Here is a 10,473-nt window from a genome sequence, read left to right as displayed (position 1 = left end):
TTAATAAGCAGTATTTCTTTTGTGTGTCTAATGTAAACTAAACTCCAAGAGTATGTTTTTATTGATTGCTTTATTGTAATATAGTGGGTTCTAAATCCACTAGTCCATCTAGATGGGTGTTGCTAAAGCTACTCGTAAAATTATACATGACTTTAACATTGCTGTAACATTGAGACCAACAATTTGTTTCCTGGATGTTGGAAAATACAACTCTTTTTTCAATGATCTTTGTGAATAACGTTGAAAACGGTTTTCCGTTAAAGGAGAAAAAAGGGAATAATTTTTCAACTTGTCAATTGATGTGTCTGAAAGGAAGTGATGCAGATCCCATTTTACTATTCATGTTAAGTCATTCTTTAAGTCATGTATAACTTTGTGAAGTTTTATGAAGCAGCCCACAGCATTACCAGTGTATTTACACTGGTATTTGCTTGATGCATCTTCAGAAAAAAATATATATTTGGCCCTGTTTATCATAAAGAGATGCAAGCTATACTTACTATCGATTTCAATATTTTAAAATATTTTTCTACATGTTTCAGCTGCAGACTTACAATTATTGTTAATGGATTGTATCATTTTTGCCTCTCCTGCATATCAGAGACTATAGGTGCCGCTTTTCCGATGGCGGTGGCATCAATATTGAAATCTTATCCAAGGTCAAGTTTTTGAAATATCTCCATAACTTATATGGCCCATTTCATGAAACTTGGACATGAGGTTTCATTGCCGGTAATCCTGTTCCTCTCTCTGATTCTTGACACAATCTTGGTGTCATTTTCGATTCACAAATGTCAATGTCAAATCGGGTCACAAGTATTTGTAAATCTGTCTGCTATCAATTGCATAACATTGGTTTCATTCCAAAATATTTAACTCATTCTGCAACAGAGAAACTTGTGCACTCACTCATCTCCTCATGTCTTGATTTCGGCAACAGTCTTCTCTTTTATCTAACTCTAAAATTACCCGACTTCAAAAACTTCAGAATTCAGCAGCTCGCATTGTTTCTCTGTCAAATAAACATGATCACATCACTCCTGTTCTTAAAGACCTCCATTGATTGCCTATAAAGGATCACATAGTTTTTAAAATTCTACTTTTGGTTTATCATATCATCAATGGATCTGCATCCGATTACAACAAGTCTCTTATACACCACTATCAACCTGCATGCACACTGCGATCATCACAATCTAGTCTCTTACATTTTCCACTATCTAAAAAATCCTTGGGCGATCGAGCCTTTGCTCATGCTGAACCAGCCCTGTGGAATTCACTACCACAGGAGCTGAAGAACTCAAATCCTGCAACATCCTTTAAGGGCAACCTAAAATTGCATTTGTTCACTAGCAAGTACTGGGTTTGAAGACAGATTTTTTTTCCTCATTTGTAATTTACCCTTTCTTGTACTTCTCTTTAGTTCTCTTTACTTTCATGTTTAGCTCTCTTATAAGCGCCTTGAGCATTTAATCAAAATGGAAAAGACGCCATAGAAATCATATGTATTTTATTATTGTTATTGTTATTTATATCCGTTTGTGTTTATTTGCACATTAATTAAAGTCAAGTTTCATTTTAATTTTCCTGTTATCATTATTTATACACACCTTTCGTCCAAGTTCTTTTGTTTGGTATTAGGATCCTTGGGGTATTTTCTGCGGATCTATAATCAAATTCAACCAATGGTCTTGTTTTGGGGCAGGCAAGGGTTTATGGACTTGGTTTGTGATCAAATACTTATGTTGCTAAAAGCATTGCTTAAAATCCAGTAAAAACATTGTGCATTTGTTTTGTTTTTTCTTTGCTTCTTAACAGATATTTGTATACAGATGATATCTCTCTTTGTTTGATTTATTGAAATATACTTAGAAATGAATGATTGATTTGAAAATTTTGAAAATTACTTGAATATTATTGGACAATGCTATGTGTCATCCCTATTTGTATTGATATAAGCACAGCTATGCTAAAATATTTAAACATGCATTTAAAGCAGGTATATATGTATATCAATTTATGATTATGGTCCAGTGTATAATGCTGTATAATTTTGTTTTTTGTTTAGTTTGATTTATGAGAAGAAAAAAATAATATTGCAATTTGTATGATGAATGTCGGTATGGAGGTTTATAAATGTTATACACATAATGTAGTTATATATATGATCTGTAGTACTAGATAGGTTAGATTTAGTATTATCCTTTTGTAGAGGAATTCAACAAAGAAATTATCACATATTTGTAAAGTACTATTTTTGTTGTGCACAGTTTTCAAAGTAATAAGTCGTATTTACAATGATTATTTGTATAGTAAGTTTTGTACAAACAGAGATTATTGAATTAAAAAGGAAAACAAATAACTGTACTTCATTTGCATGGGTTTTGTGAATAATTTTGTGTGGTTCATTTTAAGAGGAAGGGAGTGAGTGGGGAAAGAGACAGAAATTGGCAATGAGACAGGGAGAGAGAGGGAGAGAGAAGGTGGATGAGAAAGAGAAGGGAAGAGAGGGAAAGGGAGAGAGGGAGATGGGGTTGACTTGAGGTCAGTTGAGGACTTCCCATTGTGTACTAAGCAGAGACAGACTGTGTGTGGGTGGGAAGGGGGGGGTCATGAAACTTGTAGGTTTAGCAGAATTGGGGCCTTTTGCAGAAAGAGTTGCATTAAAATACAACGAGCCCCTGATGACCCTTTCTTGGACTAAATGGTAAAAAGATCTGTTTTATCTTCATAGGAGTGAAATGTCTTATTTTAATGGGGCGTTGCAAGAAACTTGCAAACTTGCGACCAATTGCAAGTCTATTTTTTGGTCCCTAAATCAATCATGTTTTGAAATTAATTGTGAATTTGTGATTGATTGCTAATCTGCTTCATGAAACAAGGAATGTCATCTGATTTGCTACAGTTGAAATTGATCTATTAATTGTAAAGTTGCAACAGAATATTTGCAACTGATCGCAAAGATTTTCTTGCAACACCACCTAACTCAAATTTCCTCAAGTAAGTACACTTAACTTTGAATTTGAATACTTGCTATCAACATGAATTTCGATGCAGAAAGATTGTATTTAAACTTGAGCTGAATGGAAAACAAATTATTGAGAATCTGCATTGGTAATAAGGCCACCAGTCTTTCAAACAATCATTTGTAACTTACAAATAGCTTTGTGTATAAACACCACCCATGGTCAGATGCACAAAACTTGCCATTACCGAGAAAATAGAAACTGCCATCAATCATAAGTACAAGGGTAACATTGCAAAGCAACCAATTGAAACCAAATGTTTCCATGAAAAGATATTGATAGACCTGTACAAACCTTTTGCCATTAAGAACTCTGGCAAACAAAATTATGCTATTGAAAATTACATAAGCTAAATTTTGCCAGTTTTTTTCTTTTTATGGCAAAAATTCAGTGCAACGGGTACCCGGAGTGTTTCATGAAAGGACTTGTTGGACGGACAAAAATGTTGATGAAACGCTTCCAAGGGGTGACGGATTATAGTGGGTATGGAGAAGGATAAAGGGCCACCATGCAGATGAAATGGCCCCGCATTAGTAGATAGCCTGGGAAGTGCATGGGCCCGAGTGAGTGAGAGAAATTAAACTATCGAAAATGTTGAAATGTCACAATTTCAGGTATTGTCTAAAAAAGTATTATTTTAATGCTGGATATATCTATTAAACAGTATTTGTAAATTGACATTAAGATCAACTTTACTAAATCCCAGAAATTTGTTTTGTCATTCTGTAATTGACGAGTTTAAATCAATCTGAATTTCTAATTGTTTGTGAATGTACAATATATATGTCATTAAGAAATGTATTCTAAGATAGTGATGTTTGCAAGAAAAAAAGAAAATAGCTGATATGATTACTTTTATATACTAATTTTCTATGACTCATAAAATATAGTAGGCCTATATCTGTAGATAAACTTAACAGAAGACCAAAAACATCAGATGCAAATTCTAACTTTCCTTATGAACTGAAAAAATAAGACCTAATTGGGACCTACTTGGGACCTGATTGGGGAAGAAGAGGTATAAGACTAGCAGTAGTGTATTCAGCCAATATTTTTGAGGGGGCCAGACAAGCTGTGTGGGGCAAACATTCGATATAGTTGTAAGCAAATTGAGCAACCAAAAAATGTTTACCTTTTCAATACAAAGTTCATATATTGTGCTGGATTTTGACATGACATTTTAGAAATGATATCACATTTTCACCCCTTTTCATTTTTTTTTCTTTTTTCTCCTTTTTTCTCAGTCGAAAAAAATGGAGGATCCATGACCACCCCCCCACCAGTGAAGATCTAAGAAAAAAACTGATAAACTATAATGTATATTTGTGTAGAGGGCGCTGGCTCTTCATGTTTTAGATTTTCAGAGCGCCCTCCTTGAAAGTGATAAAATCTTAGTTCAAACTTCAACTATTCGACATAATTATCAAGTAAAACTACTTATAATATAAACAATATGAAAAACGATGACAATTGGAGGTTTGAGTGGTTTCTGTTCTCGAGGACAAATGGCTGGTGTGGGTTTCGTTTCACTCATGAATCTTCGCCAGAAATTTGCCTCCAAATTGATGCACCCCTGGGCCCTGGACAGGATTGTTGTTTCACTTTCAGCCCCACACATGTAAGTCTGCGTTTGTTACTAATTTAAATGTTTATTGTACGTGATGATACGCTGTCAGCGTATCATCACGTCTCTCCCAATTTTTCTCAGCTGAGACTCAGCGGCTGAGTCTCAGCTGAGAAAAATTGGGAGAGACGACAGATGAGATGAGCAATAAAAAAGTCTCTGAGAACTTGTTAAAGGGAAGTGGCAGTGGAGCACTACAAAAAGATCTTAATTGACGTGTCAATCCCAAGTCAACAAGAGTTTGTAAGGAAGGAAGAGAAAAAAAGAAAGGAAAGAAAGAAGGAATATAAAACTTAATTGAAAGATAGATAGACAGATAGAAAAGAAAGGGGAGAAACATAGAAAAGAAGGAAAATGAAGATATTGAAAGGAAAGAGAAAATATGGATTTGAAGGAAGGAAAGTTGGAGAGTATGAAAGTGGAAGAACATGAACTTGAAGAAGTATGATGGGGTGTCCAAACTTCGCGCACTTTCAAAAATATTCATCAGGCTTAATTTTGTTCACAAAATATTCACAATTCATACAAAACCAATTCAAGAAATAGTTACCACAATGACGGCAAGATCGTAAACTATAAAATCATGGACGAAAATGTAAAGTAGGTCAAGGGGTTTCGCCGGTATCGCGATCTCAAAATTCTATTCCGATCGGCGAATGCGGGCTGTGCTGGAAAACCGTTCAGAAAAAGTGTGACCTAACTTTGCGCACCAAAGCTTGTGTGGAGATTCAAACAAAAACTCAAGCTCAAAAAGTGAAATATTTATATCAGATTGATGGAAAAATGCTATGGAATCGGTTAGTACCACATTTAACTCACATTTTTGATGATTTCTCCTTGCAAAATGGTGATATCATGATGCTTGTTGATTTATTCAAAATGGTAGCTAGTGGTGACAAATTTGCCGATCTTTTGCCAATATTTTCATGAATACTGAACTCTTTTTCAAGAAACTTTCACTGAAGGGTAATTTTAGGTCGCTTTTCACATTGATGATGTCAGATTTTAAGGATATTGGCTAGTTTTTGAGATAATGACCGTCCGCGAAGTATGGACACGTTCGAAGTTTGGACTCACTGCCATACCCTCCAAAAAGGAAAGATAGAAAGAGGGTAAGCCAGGAGTCCACCTAACCCAGGGAGCCCAGGGGCTTACCGTGTATTTGACCATACTCGCGGGACTAGCGTGATTCATGGTCTAAATATTTCTCCAAATGAATTGTGAAAAGAGAAATTATGCACTTACCATAATTGTATGGATGAAGGTCTAACGAGTGGCAGTTTTCCTGACATCTGGGCACAGACTGGAACCTCAAAAAACGAAAAGTTCTCTCCTACCCCCGTTTCGATCAGCCATTTTTTTACAATTCATAACAAAAATGGCCGATCGAGACGGGGGGTAGAAGGAGAGAACTTTTGGTGTTTTGAAGTTCTAGTCTGTGCCCAAATGTCAGGAAAACTGTCTCAGGTGATTATTTTAGATTATTTTATGAATCAATTTTGTCTCGCCTGCATTGCAGATGCATTGCTTTTTCAATGATGGCAGCAGCGTTTTCAACATGAAATATAATACCAATGTTAAGGTTTGAAATTTTATAACTTTCAAACAACTTACAAAGAATTCATGAGTAATTTGAGTTTTCCTTTAAATTTTCTGTCAAGAGTGTACTACACATATGGGGATATTGTAATGCATGAAATAGTTGAATATGGGATAAAACAGCATCACGGGCAGGGAATGCAGGACTGTCCCTTTTAATCTGAAATGTCTGTTCTCACAGGAATATCAACATTCATAAACTAGACACTTCAGGCATTTTTTTAAATGATTAAAAATTTATTTGATGATGTACAGGAACCTCCATTTTCGAGTAGACTATGTCTTTATTAATGGCAAATAAATGAATTGTAAATGTTTTGTGGCTATGTGTATTAGGGATGATGGCTAGAAACACAAGGTCTTATTGACTCAGTAATATTTTGTTGATGTAATATTCTTTTCTATATTTTCTGAATAGGCTTTGGGTTTAGAAGCTGAAGAGGACATCCATAACTGGAATACTTTCTACAAGCCATGCAGTCAGGACCTAGGAACAAGATCAAGATAAAGGACTTGGACCAAGAACCAGACCAAATTATTAGAACCAGGATCAAGACTAAGACTGATGACCAAGCATCAGGACCAAGAATCAGAACTGAGGACCAGGACCAATGACCAAGGATCAGAACTGAGGAACAACTGGGGACCAAGGATCAGAACTGAGGACCAAGGATCAGAAATGAGGACCAAGGATCAGACCGAAAGACCAAAACCAGGATCAAGACTAGGACTCTTGACCAAGGATCATGACCAAATACCAGGATCAAGACCAGGACCGATGACCAAGGACCAGGATCAATACCAGGACCAAGGATCAGAACTTAGGACCTGGGATTGGGATCAAGGACCAGGACATAGGATCAGAACAGAGGACCAGGATCAAGACCAGGACCAAGGATCAGAACTGAACACCAAGAAACGGGACCAAGGATCCAGAACCAGGACAGAGGATTAGTACCTAGGATCAGAACAGAGGACCAGGATCAGGACCAGTACTGACAATCAGGACAAAGTACCAGAGAATGCAGAGGTAAGATCATATCAATCAACAAGCATTTCATAATTCATTTCGCTTACATTTTCAACAGTTAAACTTTTTTAAGTACAGTATCATCAGATATAATTTTTAAACAATGGAGCTTTCAAAATTTGATGAATGTGGAAGATTTGGGGAGGTAATATCAATACTTGTATAATGCAGGAAATCAATCTTTATAAAGTTTTGACATTTTATTCATGCTTGTAAGGACAGATTGCATCATTGATCTTGTTCAGTTAAGGTCCATATTACCAATAAATTAGATCATTGCAGCGTTATTGTAATCAATAAGGCTGAAATCAGTACACATGGGATAGAAGATTGTCTAAAAATTGAAGCTATTGTGAATTTGATTTAAAGACTCGCAGTTTTGAAACCTCTTCTTTGTCTTTTATCAAAAGTTGCCATTTGATATTTATTATTCTCATCAGTACAACATGAATAAACAAAATAGATTTGATGAGGATTTGATATTGCTATCCAATCAATAAATCTGACAACAGAAGGAATTGAAACCTAAAAAGGGATTGACTTTATTTAGATAAGATTAAACAATACAACACTATCAAGATGAGTAAGATATATTTTGTTTACATTTACATCTTAGCTATAGATGATGTGAAATACTTTTATGGGATTTTGTAAGTGGTGTGCATTTTTTAAAGAGTCTCATGTTCTCATTCACTCTGATTCTTTAATAGGAGATTGCTCAGGGAGACAAGCTAACTGAAGATCAGCGATATGGCCAAGAAGGTCTGACTCAGCAGGTGAATATATTATTAAAATCATTATTGGGTTATTTCGGAAAATGTCTTGTAAAATAAGTTTTGTCTCCCCTGCGTAGCACAAGCAAGACCCAAGCACCACTTTTCCAATGGCATTGGCAGGGTCAGGCTTAAACCTAGGTTTAAGTTTCTGAAATGTCATTGTAACTTTTAAATTATAAGGATGTATTTCATGAAACTTGGCCATATTGGTAATCAAGTTTTGGTGATTATGTTGCTTGAGTTTTCAAGTCATATTATCACAATCAAAGGTCAATGAAAATAGTATTTGATCATTTTGTATTAATTTTGTCTCTCCTTGATTATGTGTATTTGTAATTTGTATGTTTGCATGTAAACAAAATGAATTTCCATTAAGTTGGACAATGAAACATAAATAGATGAATGGTGTTTTTGGTGAATAATATTTCATCTTGGTAATTCCCAAGTCAGCTCAGCTGCTAAATTGAATCATGTAATGCAGGCGAGACTGCCAGAGACGTTCTACTTGTTTTGTGACACCGGTAGGCAGAATGAGGTTGTAATGGAAAATATATGCTCCACCAAAAATACAAATGCATGTATGAGACAGAGAGGTCAGAATTCATAAAGGTGGTTTTTAAAACCATCGGTTGACCCATGTTAGTTTATTCATGAGTCCACTCTTCAAACAGTGGACTCATGAATAAAAATTGCGTACTTCACTATGGAAACAGGTGTCAATTGCGCACTCTGTGACAAAAGCGCGCATCAGCATTGGACATCTGTTTTAATTTACACGGTAAATCAGGTATTTTAGACAGGAAATCTGCATAAACCCGGAGTGTTCAACCGATGGTTTTAAAACCCACCTTTGTGAATTCGGGCCAAAGAGGTTAGCTTGCTTTGATTGTTTTCAGATGTTTCTCCATGTAATAAGCACCACTTATATTGCAGATCACTGCACCTTAATAGTCCAAACCAATATTTCATTGTACAGTGTAAAATGCATTGCTGTATAATATTCTTCTCATAATGGTTTGAATAAATCAAAGTGTTGATATTCTATTCCTATCTCAGTACCAACCTCAGCGGGACCAAACCACTTAAAGAAGTGCAAGATTGGGATTCAGTAGCCCCTCTGCCACATGGAAGACACCCAGCCTCAAGAGAAACACTGAGCAAACACCAAGAAGAGCACCGGCAGGATGATACCTCATAGTATTGGTTGGAAATATTGTCATGTGATATGTATTATTATATTCATTTACAGAGAGAGAGGTAAGGAGAGCACCTTGGGTTTAAGAGTTTGCTCTCAAAAGTTGTACAAGACCTAAAGAGATAAAAGTCATGAAACATCACACTGCAAGCTTTTCACTTCTGAAATTTATCGCAAATGTGTTTTTCAGGAGTTAAGATGCCTGCACACCAAATACTGTTTGCGTCTTCTGTTCAAAAGAGATTGTTCACTCCATTTCAAAAGAGGTTGTTTACACCAATCATTTGGTATAAGGGACATATGTCTGGGAAGCAAAATGATTACCCAAACGGTTATTATGCACTCGTACTGTGAGTGATGTTGATACCTATGGGGACATGGAATACACAGACTGTATTTGGTATACAGGGTGTCTATACATCAATAGTCACAACAGTACAACTTTATTCAGGATTTGTAAACAAACCTGTGATTATAAAAAAATATATTAGATATTCCCCTTGGGTGGTATTCTGAAATCCATTTTATCTCGGATATGATAGAATTTGTTATCTCCGTTAAAATCAGTGAGATAAAGTACATCAAAAATCTCTCCGAATTGGTATTCTGAGAACAATTTTGTCTTCATGTTATCTCTGTAGGACACACCTATTTTTTAATCAATAACCAATGAAAAACGTGCTTTTATAGCTCTTTCATCTCACCAAACCAATGGAAATCCATTCCACCTGAAGGTGTGAGATTGTGTCAATTTATTGACTTCAAATATGCTTGCGCGTCTTTAAAGAAATTTCCTTTTAAAAAGTTGACAATACTCATGTTTTTTTCAAAGTCTATATCCTATCCTTTCAAGCATCATTTCAAAGACAATATTAGTCAAGGAAAGTCTTATGACATAATTTTATCTGAGAGATAGTGTTATCTCAGAATGCCAATTTCATTTTAAGAGATAAAATAAAATATTGTACAGATGATAGACCTCAGAATACCGCCCCTGACTTACAAACACAGAGGTTTATTACACAATGAGTAGTGATTGATTGTGCGGTTGTTCTGTATGGTTTATTGCACTTAATGATCAATGCAATTGATGGTCATATTCAGGGTTCCCAGCCCATCAGGGAAAATTATTTTACTTTTTTCCAGTCGGGGAAAAATAAGGGAATTTGATTTTAAAAATACCTCAAATCAGGGGAAAATGTCTCAACTGAGGGAAAAATCAG

The 10,473-nt window shown here is 35.5% G+C and overlaps 1 long non-coding RNA gene across 1 annotated transcript; it reads left to right on the top strand.

The window, feature by feature from the left end:
* The first annotated feature begins 4,597 nt into the window (after window positions 1–4,597).
* On the top strand, window positions 4,598–10,113 carry LOC121422877. Its single transcript, XR_005971201.1, has 4 exons — window positions 4,598–4,644; window positions 6,668–7,279; window positions 7,990–8,055; window positions 9,112–10,113. It is a non-coding gene; the product is annotated as an uncharacterized LOC121422877 (long non-coding RNA).
* The last annotated feature ends 360 nt before the right edge of the window (window positions 10,114–10,473 follow it).

This window comes from Lytechinus variegatus, chromosome 10, assembly GCF_018143015.1.
Source record: "Lytechinus variegatus isolate NC3 chromosome 10, Lvar_3.0, whole genome shotgun sequence".
Classification (NCBI taxonomy): domain Eukaryota; kingdom Metazoa; phylum Echinodermata; class Echinoidea; order Temnopleuroida; family Toxopneustidae; genus Lytechinus; species Lytechinus variegatus.
Note: the sequence above shows the minus strand (reverse complement) of the source record. Positions and strands in the feature narration are given on the sequence as shown.